The following is an 18,088-nucleotide window of genomic DNA, read 5'->3' as shown; positions in this document are numbered from 1 at the left end:
CTGTGTCCCCTTCCTGTGTGTGTAACTCCAATATTCACCCAGCTATCAGCCCAGAAGCCTGGCAGTCACCCAACTCTCCACATTCCACACATCCAATCCACCACTGCCACCGCATACGTCCCAACCACCTCAACAAACTTCCCTCCCTGTATTCTCTACGCTGTGGCCCTAGCCCAAGTAACCAAAGTCCAAAGAGCCTCCAAAGATGCCCCTAGACCAACTGGGGCCTCGTGCTTCCAACCCTCCGCAGGCACCACGTGGGTAGTCCTTCCGTGTCTGTCTTAGGAGTTTTGTCAGGAAGGAAAGCATCCTGTGGGTCCTGTTCACTGGGCTCTGCAGCACAGCACACTGCCCTGCACCCAGTGAGGTCTGTAAATACTCGTTAGAACGACAGAACGAGAGAATGAGCGTGAGAGGCAGCGCTGCCCCCTCTTCCCTGCAGCAGGAGCTCAGTACCACTCGGCAATCCCATCCGCCACACGCAACGTGGCAGCGACCGAGCCCCGCGCCCGACTTCCGTTTCCGGTGCTGAGCCGGTACCGTTGACTCTCCGGTTGCCCGGGAGCCCCTCGGAAACTAACAATGCGAGGGGTCTCTGTTCCTTTTCTCTTCTATTCTCGCCTAAGCTCCAGCTCTGCCTGACCCAGCGGCCAGCAGCCTGTCGGTGAGAGGAGGGGCCGAGGGGAGGGAGGAGAGGGGAGGGACGGAGGCGGGGGGAGCTGGCCGGGAGACAAGTCAAGTATGAGTAAGTTGAAAACTGACCCCGGCACAGGTTATTATCGGGCTGTTGGAAGTGGCTGATGCAATATGCGGGCAGACACAATGATGCTTAGTAACCAGGACTTATCTCCATAAAACGTGTGCGTACACAGGCCTTAGCAACCTGAAAACCATTTTCTTCTCCTTTAAGATTTATTCGTGAAACGAGCCAGCCACCACTCACACCTGCTGGTAAACTTTCCTCCTGTTTCTGGGGCCATGTCCAGCAAGAGAAGGGGTCCGTATTGGTTTTCATTAGTGGCCGGCACCGTTCTTCACTTTTCTCACCCTTTGTTGAAATGGCAGTGAAAACCCAAGGGGAGGAAGCACTGTAAAGGGGGCTGAAAAGACTGCAGGAGACCAGAGCCACTGACTTTTATTTTTAAAATGATGTCTTTTACTTGAAGAAACATAAGGATTTTGGCTCCTGAGAGATGCTGTGGGACTTGAAAGCAGTAGGCATTTTGCTATAGATGATAAGAAAGATGGTCACCAAATGAATATCCCCCGACTTGCAGATCTAGTGAACAGAGCCATGATCCATCGTCCTCAGCAATGACCTTGACACATTGGAACGGGCTGCAAAATTCACCCTTTCTCAATTACTCATCACATCCCCACATTCAGTTTTGCTTAGTTGTTTTATGTGGTTCGTGGCCTGATCGTTTGTTTGTTTGTTTGTTTTGTCAGGGTACAGCAGAAGCTCCCAAGTAGCTGAGAAGTTCGTGGAATCTTCCTATTGGTACAACTTTCGCTATTGCTTGTGTTATAGTGTGGGGTAAGGGTGAGCAGACATTTCTCAAGCGCACTGTTCACGTACACAGCACGCTGAGACTTGACTTTAGAAAGTCAAGAGAAGTAGGTTTGAACAATTGATGAATGTAAATAGAAAGGACATTTCGTTTGATAGCAGGAATATAGCTTTTGCGCTAATAAAGTGCTTTCAAAATTAGTGTGCAATTTTTAGTAATTAGCATGTCATTTTAGTTATCAATTGGTTCATAACAAACAGACTAATTAGGTACCCCACTCAGTCATTTATCTAAATGAAAAGTGCTGCTATATCGTATTTGTGGGCATTGATCAAAGCTATGGGAAAAAGAGATTAAGAGGAAAATCATGGGATTAAATTTTTAACTAGTTTGCCCCCTGAACAATTGCTTGCTGTGACACCATGATTGATTGGCTGCTTACGCCTGCCCAGGAAGGATGTGGCTCTGCTACCAAATCTCTGAACAGAAAAGTGTTTTACAAAAGACTGAATATTTTATTCAGTTATGTTTCACTTTATTCCTGCTTAACAAGCAGTTGAAAAGGAAGGCAACGTTTGGGATCTCATAGTCCTGTGTCTGGTGATAAATATAAAGTAGGAGATGGAAGCTTCAGTTAGTTCATTAATATCAAAAACTTAATGTGTCTAAAATAAAACCCTCCATTTCCATTTTCCACCCTCTTCCCCTCCCAGAGTTCCTTATTTTAACCACTGGTAACACCACACATCAATGTGCTCAAGGCGAAAACCCAAGAATAATCTTGAATCCCTCTTCCTCTCATTCCACACAGCTTGTCCATCAACAAGTTCAATCAGCTTTTCTTCCAAAACATATCCCAAAACCATCTGCTGTTCACATCTCTACCTTCTAACCCAGGCACCATCACCCTTTACCTGGTTAACTGCAAGCCCCCTTAATCTGGTCTCCCTGTTTCTAATCTCATGACTCATTTCCTCCAACGCTCGCCCCTCCCCAGTCCATCCTCCACCTAACAGCCAAAATGTTTGTTTAAAACATATATTAGATTCTGTAACTTCTCTACCTAGAACCACCCATTATTGTCTTCCCACACTAATTGCTGAGCCCTGTAAGACCCTACCTGATCTGGATTCGTCTGTGACCATTCTCCACCTCTCCACTCACTGTGATCCACCACACTGTCTGTCTTTCTTCAGTCTGCCAAGTTTGGGCCTGCCGTAGGGCCCTTGCACTAGTTATTCCCTTTGCCTGGAACCCCAGGTGTCTACAGAGCTGAATCTCTCAGCTTAAATGCTCCCTCCTCAAATAGGCCTTCCTTCACCACCCAAACTAGTCTCCTATTACTTCCTATCACATCATCCTGATTCACTTTTATCCCAACACTCCTCATGATGGCTATCTTCTTGTATCTTTCGTCCATTGTTTATTGACTAACTCCTGCTACTAATGTGTAAACTTAATGGAGGTAAAGATCTGGTCTTTCTTGTGTAATAGTCTATCTCCAGGGCCCCAAATAGTCTCCAATACATGAATGAAAGAATATATGAATGGATTCTGTTGGCACCAAGCTGTTACCATCTCATCATAGGAAGGCTGGGAAAGGTCAGGGGACCAAACACCACTTAGAGTAGACCTTAAGACGCGAGACGGGCAAGGACACAGAATGGAGAGAGGCAAGAGGAACATTGTCCGAGGTGGGGAGGGCAGGGGATCAGTGAAGGAACATGGAAATGATAGAGTGCAGCTCTTCAGATATAGCCTAGAAATCCTAAAATGTGCGTGTGCCTACACACACATAGCCACACACGGTCCAGCTTGAAGAACAGCGGCTCTCAGCATCTGCTATGTTGTACCTGTATCTTCCAGAACATTTTCCTGCTAGAGATGCTTAGACTACAGTGTCTAAAGAGTCTGAATCAGAGGTCTAGGTGGGGCCCACATGTCTGCTGCTGTGTAATGCTTGTAAGCTGGTCTCCTTCTTGGTCGGGACAATAAGGCTGCAGTAAATACTAGCAGCTTGGAGAAGGCAACGTGCCATCCTGCAGCGGTTCTATTAAACCACCCCGTCGGGTGAACCTGAGCAGCTTTCCCTCCATGGACCCCAGTTTTCCTCAAATATAAAATGAAAGCCTTAGTTGGACTCCTGTGTAACTTTACGACTTAACTGAAATTAAGTATGTGGGGTCCCCTCCTCCCTGAGGAGCAAGGGGGGCTACTTCTTAGAAAACCTCGAACCGAAGGCTACATCCTAATTTGGTGATTCCACCTAAATGACATATTTTGTCTAAGAAGCACTTTACCACATTATTCCGTCTAATATTTATATCGAGAACTGATGAAAATGTCAGGAGCAAATTATGCTGCTATGAAACTATGTGGAGATGGCACAGATTGATTCTCTGACTCAGGTGGATGGGAGGGGCTGGGGATGAAGGAGAGAAAGGGACTATCACTGGCACTCAGGTTTAAAAAAATGAGGAAAAAATGGAGCTTAGACTTCAATCCTTTGATAAAACTTTCTCACCTCCAGCTGGTCACCCAATTCTTGGGATTAGCCTTCTCTCTTCCATTCACCCCTCGGTTGAACCTCTTGTCAGTCCTTTTCCCCTTCAAGGCTGCCCTCAACATTAAAAAACAAAAAACAAAAAAAAAACTGACCTGCAAACTTTATTCAGATCCAATCAAGGGTCCCACATTGCATTTCATTTTCCACGTCTCCTATTTTCCAACCTGCGCCAATTCCTCTTTATTTCGTTGTCTTTCATCACCTTGACACTTTTGAAGAGTTCTTGTCCATTATTTTGTAGACTGTCCCTCAATTTGGACTTGCCTGATGTTTTCTCATGATTAGACTGGGGTTTTGAAGTTTCTGCAAGAAACCTTCATAGCAGTGCTGTGTCCTTCTCAGTGTACAATATCGGGGTCCATGCTGCCAGTATGTTTCTTTACTGGTGATAACCTTGATCACTTGGTTTAGGTGGTGTCTGTCAGGTCTTTCACTGTAAAGTGGAGAATTCCATTTGTAATTAATATATTTGGAGGGGGGAGAGGTTGTGAGACTCCCTCAGCATTATTTGTAACCAGATTTTCCTTCTATGTGCACATTGGGATGGAGGAGAGGCAGGTGGTGTGTTTTGCAGAAATCTTTGTTACTATAAGAAAGACTTGTGGCTACATCTTGAGAGACAAAAAGGAAAATGTGATATGGCATGTTTCTACTCTGTCTGGGGCGGGGAGTGTGTACATTGTTAACTGAATGGAGTTCAGTTCTTTTTATCCATGAGTTCATTCAGCAAATGTCTGTTAATAAAGGCTAACTCTTTTTCGAGTATCTACAAATTGCCAGGCACTGGTATTAGGCTCTACCTCTGTTATCTCAGTTCATACAACACTTTAAAGTAGATATTATCACCCATGTTACAGATAAGGATCCTGAGGTTTAAGGAAGCAAGTTGCTCAAAGGCACGTGGCAGAACTGTGACCCGAACCCAGACCAGTCTAACTCAGAAGTGTGCTATTTCCACGACACCAAGCTTGCTCCCCTCCTATGGGCCAAGCACTGTAATCAGCGCTGAGGATACTGAAGCGTTAAGACACGTGTTCAGGAAGAGCTCGTACTCCAGCAGAGGAGGCCTTCGGAAGAAGCGCAGAAGGCCCGGGGAAGAACCGTTACTGGTGGGTCCAGTCCTTTTTTTCTGAGAATCACTAAGCTGGTTTTCTCAGGTCTTTACTGAGTCACAGTAGATTGGCCAGGCTGCCTTCAGCGCAAATAGTTCACTAGAGAAGGGAGCTGAGATCGATGGCGTGCTTCCTCTGCTGTTGCTGGCCATGATTTATCTCAGCCACCCTATGAAGTGGGTGTATTTTCTCCAGTTAGCTCATGAGGAAACCAAGGCTCAAAGGGGCCAAATAACATAGCGAAAGTCACCAGCTAGTAAGTGGCTAAACTGAAGTGTGATGGATTCCAAAGTCTTCAGGACCCCTTGATCCGCCCGGGGGGCTGGATTTCAGCATCCTCACCGCCAGTGGAACTGTGTGTCTGTTGACTTCTCCTTTGTAGAAAGGATGCTCGTGATCACCTCATGCCTGATGGTCACTGACAGCAGTGCATTTGTAACAAGCATTTTTGCTCAAACCAAAGGGTCTTTGTGCAGCTTTTTTTTAATTTATTTTTTATTTTATTTATTTTTGGCGCGTTGGGTCTTCGTTACTGTGCGCAGGCTTTCTCTAGTTGTGGCGAGGGGGGGCTCCTCTTCGTTGTGGTGCGTGGGCTTCTCATTGTGGTGGCTTCTCTTGTGGAGCACGGGCTCTAGGCGGCAGGCTTCAGTAGTTTTGGCTCGTGGGCTCTAGAGCGCAGGCTCAGTAGTTGTGGCGCACAGGCTTAGTTGCTCCGCGGTATGTGGGATCTTCCCGGACCAGGGATTGAACCCGTGTCTCCTGCATTGGCAGGCGGATTCTTAACCACTGCGCCACCAGGGAAGCCCCGCAGCTTTTGCTTTTTTAAACCACCTCCTCCCACAGTCAATCCGTGTCAACAGAAGGGAAATGGAAAATGATGATTCTGAATCATTTGTGACATATAAAATGTTACCTTACAAACAAGCATGCTTCCCCAGGAGGTATGGCATATGGCAAGTCAGGTCTCCCTGCTCCCTGGCTTTTGATGAGAGAGTTTAGTTCCTCCTAGAGTCAATGCTCAATAAATAGCATTTGCTGCTGCTGCTAATAATAGTTTGTGGTCTTCATGTCACAAGGCATTTACTGAACTGTCCAGTGAAAGAGGGGACAGAAAAGGTCTGTCATTCTCCTGCCTCTTCCATTTTGACATCTCCCTAAATGGTCTTATAAGGCGTTGTGCTTTCTATTTTTTATTGGTTTTGAAAATGCAAAAGCAAAGTGGAGTAGCTGAACTTAGTGGCTGGAGAAGAAGAGGCCAGGGATCAGGATGGGGGGAGATCAGTTGGCGAGCTGGCCTATTAAAATTACTCCATTTTATCTCCACCACATGTGGTTCACTGATTATCTTGACTCTGCTACTACTGTTCTAGTAGAGATGATGAGAAAGAATAACCAAAAGGTGAGATGGTCAGTGGCTGTGAAAAAATACAGGGTGTAGGGAATTAGAAGGTGCTCTTGTTTTCCCCATCTTAGTTTCGAATCGCCAGACCAGACCCAGAGTCCAGGATTCAAGTGCAGGTAATTTATTTGGAAGGTGCAGGAACCATTGGTAGGGAATTGGGGAGGATGAGCTGGAAAGGGGAAAAGACCAATAAAGGGATGTGTTATCAAGCAAGCTGATACTGTGATGACTGGAGCTTAATCCCACTGGTGAACCCTGAGAAATAGTGGTGTAGAGCACACGTGTCAGATTTATCCACTGTTCCCGCATCCCACCAGGGGAGGAAGTGGGGATATTTATGCACTGCCTTCTGAGTGTCAGTGGTTGAGGGCTGCTCCCATAAAGTGTGCTGGGCACACAGAGTGGATTCTCCAGCTTGGGAGAAAAGCTCTCAGGCAAAGAGATGCAAATGCTGGCAGTCGGAAGTCCACCGGTGTGCACTGAAGTGGAAAGGCTTACGGATGTGGGCTGGGTACCAACAACATCCACTATGTTCCCTTAAAACAAAACAAAACATTCAGTCCTCCCGCAGGGTTCCCCATATCATTAAACGTACTGCCATTTACTCAGCTTCTCATGCTAAAGACCTTACAATTTTCCTTGATACGTTTTTTGGTTTTGTTTTGTTTTGTGTGTGTTTGTTCTTGCCGCACATTCAGTCTATCCCCAAATCCTGTGAATTCCATTTTCAAAATATATCTGAATCCTACTACTTCTCACCATCTCCATCATCATCTTTCACTAGATTTCTTCTATAGCTTTCTAGTCTGAATTTTTATTTATATTCTCATCCCCCATATGGTACCCAGAGTAATCTTTTTAAACTTAGATCACTTTACCCCCCCCCATCACAAAACCATCCAGGGGTCCTTTTTACTCTTAGAATAAAATCTGAAGTCCTTACCATGTTCTACACCATCTGGCTCCTGGCTATATCCCTGACTTCAGTTTCTATCCACTCACTCACAGTGCTCCAGCCAGATTGGTTTTCTGGCTGCATTCCTACCTCAGGGCCTTTGCACTTGTTCTTTCAACATAGCAAACTACTCTGTATGTTCATGTCACTCAATCAGTTTATTCAGATAGTTGCTCAAATGTCACCTTTGTAGGGAGCACTTTTTAAAATACCCTATCTAGAAAACAGACTTTTCTCGTAACCTGGTTTTATTTTATTTTTTTCCATAGCCGTGATCATGACCTGGCTGAGTGTAGTTTATGTTTTTATTTATTGCCTATTCCTGAATTAGAATATAAGTGCTATCAGTGGGGCGGACTCTGATTTGTTGCACTACCCCCAGCCTGGAGTAGCACTAACACATAGTAGGTATTCAATAAATATTTGCTGAATGAATGGATTAATAACTGTTTAATGGTCCTGCTGAGATCAGTCAAGAACTTTCAGAACAGACAGCGGAAATTACAAACCTTAGTTTGATAACTGCCTGCCTGCATCTTTTCCCTGAGCTGTCTCTAATGAAAAACACACACTCTGGGGCTTCCCTGGTGGCGCAGTGGTTGAGAGTCCGCCTGCCGATGCAGGGGACACGGGTTCGTGCCCCGGTCCGGGAAGATCCCACATGCTGTGGAGCGGCAGGGCCCGTGAGCCATGGCCACTGAGCCTGCGCGTCCGGACCCCGTGCTCCGTAACGGGAGAGGCCATAACAGTGAGAGGCCTGCATACCAAAAAAAAAAAAAAAAAAAACCACACACACTCTTAGCAGAGTCAGTTGAAGGTCCTGGGGCTACTTCCAGTATGTTCTTTCTTGAATCCATTGCAAATCACAACTTGTTCATTTTTCTTTTTGTTTGACTCTCTGAGAACAATAGAGAGAAAATCAAGATCATCAGTGTGCTACATGTATGGTAGTGGGGACAAAGTGTAGCCTTGTTCTTTAATAAACTAGAATGCGAAGTTGGTCATTTCATGCCAAGTTCCTGGCATGTAGTGGATGCACACTGCATGTTGAGTGAATTGACAGTATCATCCCTTTGACATTTCTGCTGCTTGTTCTGCAGAAGATATTTCATTTTAAGACCCACACTCTTAAAGATGCCAGAAAGTGGGGGGACTTCCTTCATCACTGCCCCCATCCCAGAAAACCCTGAACTTTAGCCACACCCATCTCTTCTCATACATACCCCCCCGTGATCCCCAAAATAGTAGAGTCAGTTCTATCTTTTGTGTGTAGTTTAAAACTATTTAATTTAGTCCATTATAAAAATAACGCAGGCTCATTTTAGAAAAGTTTATAAATTTTTTATAAAAGTAAAAGAGAAAAGGGAGAAAAATAACGCATCGTTCTATCACCCAGGGATAACCAGTGTTAGTAGGTGGACGTATTTCCTTCCAGTGTTTTCTATGTATATTTTTGCACAGTTTTTTTTTTGTTATTTTGTTTTTTTGGTTTTTTTTTGCGGTACGCGGGCCTCTCACTGTTGTGGCCTCTCCTGTTGCGGAGCAGCAGGCTCCGGACACACAGGCTCAGCGGCCATGGCTCACGGGCCCAGCCGCTCCGCAGCATGTGGGATCCTCCCGGACCGGGACACAAACCCGTGTCCCCTGCATCGGCAGGTGGACTCTCAACCACTGCGCCACCAGGGAAGCCCTTTGCACAGTTTTAATATACAGTTTATCTGTCTTTTTTACTAACATCATAACATAAGCATTCATTCGTAATATTCAACCCTTTGTGCACATCTTTTTATTATTATTATTTTTTAATTTATTTATTATTTTTGGCTGTGTTGGGTCTTAGTTGCTGCTCACGGGCTTTCTCTAGCTGCGGCTAGTGGGGGCTACTCCTCTTTGCGGTGTGGGGGCTTCTCATTGCAGTGGCTTCTCTTGTTGCGGAGCACGGGCCATAGGCATGCAGGCTTCAGTAGTTGTGGCTCATGGGCTCTAGAGCGCAGGCTCAGTAGTTGTAGCGCACGGGCTTAGTTGCTCCGCAGCATGTGGGATCTTCCCGGACCAGGTCTTGAACCCGTGTCCTCTGCATTGGCAAGCGGATTCTTAACCACTGCACCACCAGGGAAGCCCCTGTGCACATCTTTTTAAATAGCTGTGCAGTATTACGTTTCCCTGTTGTAGACCATTTTGCTTGTTTTCTATTTTTCATTATAAGTAATGCTGGGATAAACATCCTTTGACTTGTATCTTTGCTGGCATTGCTGATTATTTCTTTGGGATAGAGTCCCAGAAAAAAAAAATCACTAGTTCTAAGGATACAAACTCTTAAGACATTTTGTAAGATTTCATTTTGATTTCTAAAACTGTTTGGATGTGACTTCCATAGAAGAGCTCCAGAAAAGCAGTTTGCCTCTGAGAATTTACTTCCAGTTTTGAAACGTTTCGGACCCAGGCTGTTTTAGCATTCAGTTTCAATGAGCACAGAAATCTTCTGTAGCCTTCTCCACTGCAGGCCTCTTCCCGCTCTAATAAAATGCAGCAAGAGCATTATAAAAATCGTTCTTTGGTAAACAGCCTCTTTTTGTGTTCTCAAGGATTGTTTTCTGAAGTCTTTCTGGTGGGTATTGTAGTCACGTCTAGGACTACACGTAGTATTTTTGCATGCCTGCTCATGACGTCTTAAGGGTTTACTTATGCTTTTATGTTGTATTCATTGCCAAAAGGAAGTCCAGATTTCATGGCAGTGAAACCCGCTTCTATAAGTCTGTCTGAGTCCAGCCTGAAAGGCCAGGACTCCCTTGTCAGGGACTGCTTTTGGTAACATCATAGGAGTAAGGCTGGAAAGGGCCTTGCCAAAGATGGACAGTTTATAGATAGAGAGAAGCCATGGCTTTCATAGATAGGATGGGTAGGCATTATATAATATCACGATATCCAGGAGACATAATATCTGGAAGAGCCAAGGGTTCTAGGATGGTTTGGAAAGTTATGGTACAGCCATCTACATAATCTCATGCATGCAACCTTATTAAGCAGAATGAACCCAGCATCTCTGTATTGACCTGAAAAGGTGTCCAGGCTCTTTTGTTAATTCTAAATAGTAAGTTGTAGAGAAATATATATGGTTTGATCCCATATTTGCAAATAAAGGCAAAAATTGGGTTCCAGGTAATCTTGAATATCTACATGAACCAAAAGAAACATGTGGAGGGACACACATGAGACTGTTGGTAACTGACTACTCAGGAATGTGGAACTGGATTATAGAAGAATGAGGAAACCTCTTCTTTGCACAACTCAACTGAATAGTGTATTACAAAGAGCAGGTATTACTTTTATAACTTAAAAAAATGATGAAAGCTAAAGAAAGAAAAAAAACACACTGGAGAGGAATGGACTGAGAAGGGAAGTTCATTCAGGAGCTAGTTGACAGGTAGGCGCTGCGCAGGGTTGGGGTCCCCCTCTTGGCGAGACAGGTGCAGCCCCGTAGAAAGGCCAGGCTTCCCAGAAAACTGGGGCTGGGTGGGCCGTGTCCTTCCACTGGCAGCTGTTAGAGAATCGACGGTGTTGGCGTTCACCTGCGATATCACACTTGGAAAGGCTTCTGGAAAAAATAACCGGAATGATCCAGACAGAGGCAGGAGTTACTGTCCTTCCTCTGGAGGCTTGAGGGAGGGTGTCTAGGAGCAGAGAGGCAAACAGCCATTAAAAGCCCCAGAATGGAAAAGATTGATTCAGCCTCAGCCTCCTAGCGCACTTCCTAGCCATCTGTGAGACGGGCCCCAGGCTTTGAACTGGAGACAGTGCCCAAGCCTTTTATTAACCTTCTTCCCTCGGGAGCCGGGGACGAGGTGTGTGTCTTTGAAGAGTGGTGGCTCAGAAGCGACACGGCTTTCAAACATGATTTGTTTTTATTCTATTGGTGAATTAGGGTGTGTTTACAGGGAAAGAATGATTTAGACGACGACCAGTCTGCTGGAAATATAAAGGGATAATTGAATCTGCAAGTCTATTAAAGAGTCTTGTCTTGCATCTTGTGGGATGACATTTATTGCAGAGACCAACTTGGCTCTTGTTTTTCAGTTTCTTTTCTTCCCTTTCTCCCTTTCTGATCTTTCAAAAATTAGATTTTCCCTTCCCCCAATCAGAAACTTTTTGAAAAGCCTCTGAGGAGAGTCAGGACCCCTGAAAGGAGCACATCGAGGCAGCATCGCGTGGCAGTTTGGCGCGGGGACTCTGGGAGTCGGCAGGTGCCTGACACCCTGCGGTAAGTGCCTGGTCAGTTGTTACCATCAGAATCTCTGTCATCCCCAGTTCTGACACCAATTGCTCTGTTTCCTTGGGCAAATTAGTTCATTTCTGTGGTCCCCCTGTTCCTCCCATGCCAGCGGAGCCCTCGACAGTTAGTAACTCCAGCGAAGCCTGAAAACGCAACACAAGCAGTGCAAAGGCAATGCCAGTGATCAAAAGAACCCACCCCGCTTGCTATGTAGACGGATAATATCATTTCACTGGGGACCGCTCTCAGTAAGTGGGCTCTTTTTTCTCTGAAGAGCCTGAATCTGTTCCTCAGGGCTGCTAAAACTGGCCTTGTTCTGCGGTCTGATCTGCTGGCCGACCTGTGTCTACATTACTAAAACTGGCCGGGAGCCCTGGCACCGTCCCGCCACGTGGGCCGCCAAATCGCAAGGCCCTTTCTTTTGAGCAAATAGCATCGCACACGTTGCCATCAAGAAAACGAAAGCATTCACAGTGGCACAGCGTCCAGCTTCTCTCTGTGGCCTTTTGAAACAGTTTTGTGACCAGGGAGTGGCAAGAAACAAAGGTCTTTCTATCTGATCTGCTCACCAGGCCGGCGTCAGATCATGCAGGAGCCTGCACCCCTCTTCCCCCGGTACCATCGGATTGTTATCGCTGCGCTTGTCTCCTCTCTCTGAGTAGGACGAGGCAGGCAGGCAGGCAGAGGAATGTATTTCAACTGCCCTTGACTCTGTTTATAATCATCAACATGAAAGGAAGGGAAAGAGATTCAGTTTATAGGACTGGCTCTTTGTGTAGCCTAATTTATCTCTCTCCAGCAGCAGTGGGCTGAGCAGGTTTCCTTTTTTGTTTCCGATGCGGGAAGCTGAAATATGAATCTATGTTGATGAGAGAATAAAGGAATTGAAAGAGGCATAAGTCTTATCTTCTCGCAACCCTAGGAGATCAGCTCTTTGTGACGAAGGGGATTATACTTCTGTAATTAACTGCTTTGCAGCTCCTGGTGATGGCTCAGGCCTGAATAATGGCACCCAGAGAAGTTGGATAAAAGGCGGGCAGGTGGGTGCAGCCACGATCATGAACAACGGTCTCAGGGCTTGACATCCTTTCCCAGCGCCCAGCTCGCAGAGGGTCAAGCCAGGAGATATTTGTCCCCTGTCCCAGCAACATTCACAGCAGAGAGAATAGAATTCCAGAACAAATATTTAAAGCTCATAGAGACCTGTTCCTCTGTAGGCTGGTAGCTGCCCTGAGGTACCTTGAAGACCTAAGCCAGGCTGTACACCCTTTGTGTTCCCGCCAGTGCCCGGGACCTGGTAGGTGCTGACCAAAGCTTGGTGAAGGTGACTGCCCCTTTCCAGCTGTGGGATTTGGGGAAAGTTGTCTAATTTCTCTGATCTTCAGTATACCATCCACAAAATGCAAGGGGTCTTGTAGAGTTTGGGGTAAGAAGAGTTCAGATCATGATAAACAAATGACTTATCACATCGCCTGGCACACATGGCAAGGGATCAATAAATGCTAGCTGTTATTATTACATTGTGGAATACAGATGGGTGGCGAGCTCATCACTGTTTACGACTGCCTTATCATGCAAGGCGCCATACATACCTTCGTGCCTGAAAGCCTCACATCGTCCTTGTCAGGTAAGCAGGATCCTTCCCCCCATTTCACTGATGACAAAACAGGCTCAGACTGGAACAGTGACCTGCTCGAGGTAAAGGGCAGTACAGGAGACTGGAAGCCGGGTGTTCTGTCCTGGGCCCCTCCCCTCCCCTCCACACCAGCCTCCCAGGCCCTCAGCCTGTTCCTCGACAGGTGTGTCTGCCCATCACTCTCCAGACCTCATCACCCCAGGATCAAACCTCTGGGCCATCTTTTTGCTTCCTTTTTTGCTCCCTGCCTGTGTCACTGAGTCCTAGAGATTCTTGAGATGTTTTCAGAACTTCTCCCTACTCAATCCTGCTGCCACTTAACACTGGCCCAGCACCTGGTCGTTTGATAACCAGGTTTCCTACAGCGAGCAGGCTCTTGAGTGGTGTCTAAGGGAGGGCGAAGCTCCCTTCCCATCACCCCCGACACCAGTGCCAGGTGAGTGGTCCCAACCTCCACTTCCCTGTCCTTCCCTGCGAGGGATCAGCGCCCACAGCGTCAGCTCCACCGTCCTTTTCTGGGATGCAAGGCCCTTCAGCTGACCCACCCTCACTCGCAGTGAGAACCCCCTGCTCCGGCTGAGCCTGCCTTGTCTCCATCAGGTAGGCACCCCACAGCCTCTCTGAGCGCTCAATGGATTAGATCCTTGATAAGGATGCAAATGCCCCAGAGAGGATGCTCCATTCAATGCATAGGCAGTGCTTGACAGAGCCATGAACAGAGAGCTCCTCTCTTCCATCCACCCACGCGGTCTACAGATGGACCCTGAGGCCCAGTGGCTTAGCCAAAGCCACACAGTGAATGAGTTTCAGAGCCAAGTCTCACACCTAGGTCTTCTAGCTTAGAATTCAGTGCTCATCCGTTAGACCAATCGACTGCATTGCCCTCAGTGGTGATGGCAGCCACTGGCCAGAGTGGTGGCGGGGGCACCTGAACTCAGTCTCCACGTGGGCGGTGGACCTGTGTGATTCACCAAAGGGACGGCCTGATGAGGGAAAACGACTGAGTTAGGCCCTGGGGCAGGGCTGTGGTGGGCAGGATCTGGGGGGTGGGGGAGACAGGGTTGGAGACTGAAATCTAGGGAGATTGTCATGGAAATCAGCGATTGTAAGGCAGGTGAAAATGCGGCTGTATACTGGCCCGGCAATGTGCTATGGGAACGTAGCAATTAACTTCTCTACTTATGGGAGATGGGATCCAGGAGGGCTTTGGGGAAGAAGCGGCCTGTGACTTGGGTCTGAAGAAGCAGGAGGAGGCTGTTCAGGGGCTGTCAGGGGCCAGGCGTTCTGCATTGAGGGAGCAGCGTGGACAGAGGCAGGGAGGCCGGACAGCCTGGGCTGTACGTGGTGAATAGCACAGCGGGCAGCAAGGGAACCTGGAAAAAAGCAGAGGAACCTGAATTGAAGCTCTGACTCTGCAGCTAGTCTGACCAGCTCAGGATCTGGACAAGTCACTTTATCTTTCTGGATCTTAGTTTCCTTATATGTGAAACTGGCATAACGATATTATCTGTCTCCTGAGGGTTATAGTGAGGATGAACCAAAACAGTAAGGCACCAAATACAGGGCCTGGCACATAGTAGGTGCTCAACAAAAGGCCCAGTATGGCCGGAGGGTAGGTCCTGTTGGAACACAGGGACAAGCAGGGGTTTGGGCGATGGTGTATGTTTTCTTTTGCCTTCCGATGGGCCCTTTCCCCTCCTTCCAGGGGCTCCCCAGCTGGCCTGGGAGGGCTGCTCACCCACTTAGAGTTGCCAACATGTTTGGCCATTCTCGGGTCCAGAACGATCTTCTGGTTCCATCATCGTCCTTAAGCTCTTTCCAGCCTGAACACAACTGGGGCTAGCGTTCCAGGTCTGGTCATGTTTGCTGGCAGAGCCCGTGTTTGGGAGCGACAGCTCTGTTTAGGTAGAAACAGACACTGAAAACAGCTGCTGGCTTCTCTGCCTTGGTAAACACGGAGTAAACCCTGCCACTCTGGGCTTTGCGAGGGATCAGGGAGCACAAGGCAGGCCCTACTCACGGCGTCCTGTGGGGTAGGGGAAGGCCATCTTTTCAGCAAGTGTGCCAGCCTCCTCAGGCTGGGGCCAGGTTTAGGGGTGGCGGTGGGAGGAGTTAGAGGCCCTTCCTTCCCTCTTGGCCTCTAGGTGTCAGAGGACTCTCCAGGCACTTCCTGCCATCTAATATCTGTGGGACTTCAGGTCAATTTTTCAACCTCTCTGGATGGGCCAGTCAGCAAAGGCAATACCTGGCGTGTCCCTGTATGCTGTTCCTCTTCAGTGAGTGGTGGCCAAACTTACCTATGCATCAGAATCACCTGGGTGAGGCTAACTAAACATTCAGATACCCAGGCCCTGCCCCAGACTTACTGAGTCAGAATCCCTGAGGGCAGGGCCCAGGAACCTGCATTCTAATGACCTCTCCAGGCGATTCTGGTACAGGCATCCCAGGAACGATATCTCCATAATCTCTGTCTGAATTCCACCAGGTTCCCTGGGGAACCAGGAGAAAGAGGCAGTTAGAAGGGGGGGCTAACAGGTGATGTCAACACACCACTCCTCTTCACACGTACCTCTGCAGTTACGCTTTTTTGGCATTGGCGTAGAAACAGAAGCTCTTAGATGTATGTCTCCTTAGAACAGATGCCATTACTCTTCTAGGATATAAAAGAGTGATACCCCATCCATTAGACTTAGCCCATTTCCAGTCCATCCACCCATCCTCCATCCATCCATCCATCCATCCTCCATCCATCCATCCATCCATCCATCCACCCATCCTCCATCCATCCATCCTCCATCCATCCATCCATCCACCCATCCTCCATCCATCCATCCTCCATCCATCCATCCATCCATCCACCCATCCTCCATCCATCCATCCTCCATCCATCCTCCATCCATCCATCCATCATCCATCCATCCATCCATCCATTCATCCTCCATCCATCCTCCGTCCATCCATCCATCCATCCATCATCCATCACTTTTTTAGTACCTGCCTGTTCTGTGCCTGGCTCTGGCTGGGCTTTGGAGACACAGGGAAGAATAAGATCTGGTTCCTGGCCAGAATTCCCCATCTAGATAAATAGACACACAAGTCATCCTAATATAGGGGGATCCCTCCAATAAGCGATGTCTCAAGTAGGTACAGGGGTGGCACAAGGCAGGAATGATGGAGTCCACGGGCATGGAGGATGGGTCAGAGAAGGCCTCACAAGACAGCAGTTTGTGAGGAGGTCATGAAAGGGAGTAGGAGTTTGCCAGATGGAGAGGCCGTGTGAGGGTGTGTAGGAAGGTAGGTGACTCCTATGAATGAAACCCCTTCACATCCATTATGAGAGCAGAGGCCTCTCTTTGGGCTCCATGGAGCCCACATTCTGACGCTCATATGCAGCTGCATCTTCAGTCTCATCTTCTGGTCCTTCAGAGTGAGAAGAAACCACTCTGTGGTGTGTGTTGCAGGCTCATGGCAGCTGTCTCTTACACAGCGCAGTTGTTGTGGAAAACAGCCATCCGAGTTGAGAGGCATGGTATGCTTAAGAGCATCCTAGCTCTGCCTGCAACTCACTAGGTAACTGAGGGCAGGTCCCTGAGCCTCAGTTTCCCTGTCTCTAAGATGGAAGGTTGGCTTCCAGTTCTGCCAGTTTCTGCCTGGGGCACGGCCCCGACACCCTGGCATCGATATACTTGTTAGCAATGGCCTTTCTTCCCACTCCAAGCTCATCTGTCTCAGCATATCAGCAGCACAACATCTTGCAGGATTAGTGTATCGGATTTGAGCCCCCCGCATATTCCCTGCAGTCCAGAAGTGGTTTTGCAGGGAAAATGCAAGGTGGATGTAAGCCTGAAGGTGGCGCTGTGGCTCCAGTTGCGGAGCTGCTCTCTGGAGCAGGTCTGTGTTTTCAGAGCATCTGTGCAAATTGTGCCCGGTTGATGGCAGGTTCTCTTCTCTCATGGAGCCCTCACAATCCGGCATACCCTGCTCGTTTGAAAGAAGCAGCCAGGCCAGCTCACTCGGGCCTCCCCGCCTCCTGGGCCCCTTCACACATCTTCAAACCTCCCTGTTTCCCTGTGGGTCCTCCCTTCAGCAGAGGAGGAGGAAAGCCTATTGAGAATGGCTTGTGGGCGGAGCAGGGGTCTGCGCCGGAGTTTTTCTGGTGCTCATTGCAGGCAGCAGGCCCTTGGTGTGGAGCTGCTGTGGGGTCTGTGACATGACTTGCTGTGTTTGGGTCACAGCCTCCTTGACCCGCATCCCGACCCCCGACAGTGGATTTCCCCCGGGGTGATGATATTTTGAAAGCACTCCATACTCTTCCCGCTGCTGCCTTCTCTCCATTCATTTGGGTTCGCTTTTTAGCTGAGCCACTGAATAACGAATCCAGCGGGAGAAAATGATGGGGGCAAGAGGAAGGAAAGAGGAGAGCGCTAACATTTATAAAGTGCTCGCTGGGTGCCCAGCACCTCCACCAAATAACTACAGCCGCGAATTTTATACTTTCAGCTGCATCACCCTTTCCTCCAACCAAATTCACAAGCCAAACTTGCCACGTAAACCAGACACAGCAGGGGAGCTGCTCCAGTGGGACGGGTGGGGCACCAACGGGCCCTGCCCCTCACCTCCGCATCCTCTCCCTTCC

The 18,088-nt window shown here is 47.9% G+C and overlaps 1 long non-coding RNA gene across 1 annotated transcript; it reads left to right on the top strand.

Annotated features, from left to right (window-relative positions):
• The first annotated feature begins 391 nt into the window (after positions 1–391).
• Positions 392–13,923, top strand: LOC113624786 (uncharacterized). The gene is made up of 4 exons (XR_003434458.1): positions 392–664; positions 1,450–1,501; positions 4,935–5,186; positions 11,665–13,923. It is a non-coding gene; the product is annotated as an uncharacterized LOC113624786 (long non-coding RNA).
• The last annotated feature ends 4,165 nt before the right edge of the window (positions 13,924–18,088 follow it).

The sequence above is a fragment of the Aethalodelphis obliquidens genome, unplaced genomic scaffold (assembly GCF_003676395.1).
Source record: "Aethalodelphis obliquidens isolate GAN/ISIS:26980383/991018 unplaced genomic scaffold, ASM367639v1 scaffold14, whole genome shotgun sequence".
In the NCBI taxonomy this organism is placed as follows: domain Eukaryota; kingdom Metazoa; phylum Chordata; class Mammalia; order Artiodactyla; family Delphinidae; genus Aethalodelphis; species Aethalodelphis obliquidens.
Note: the sequence above shows the minus strand (reverse complement) of the source record. Positions and strands in the feature narration are given on the sequence as shown.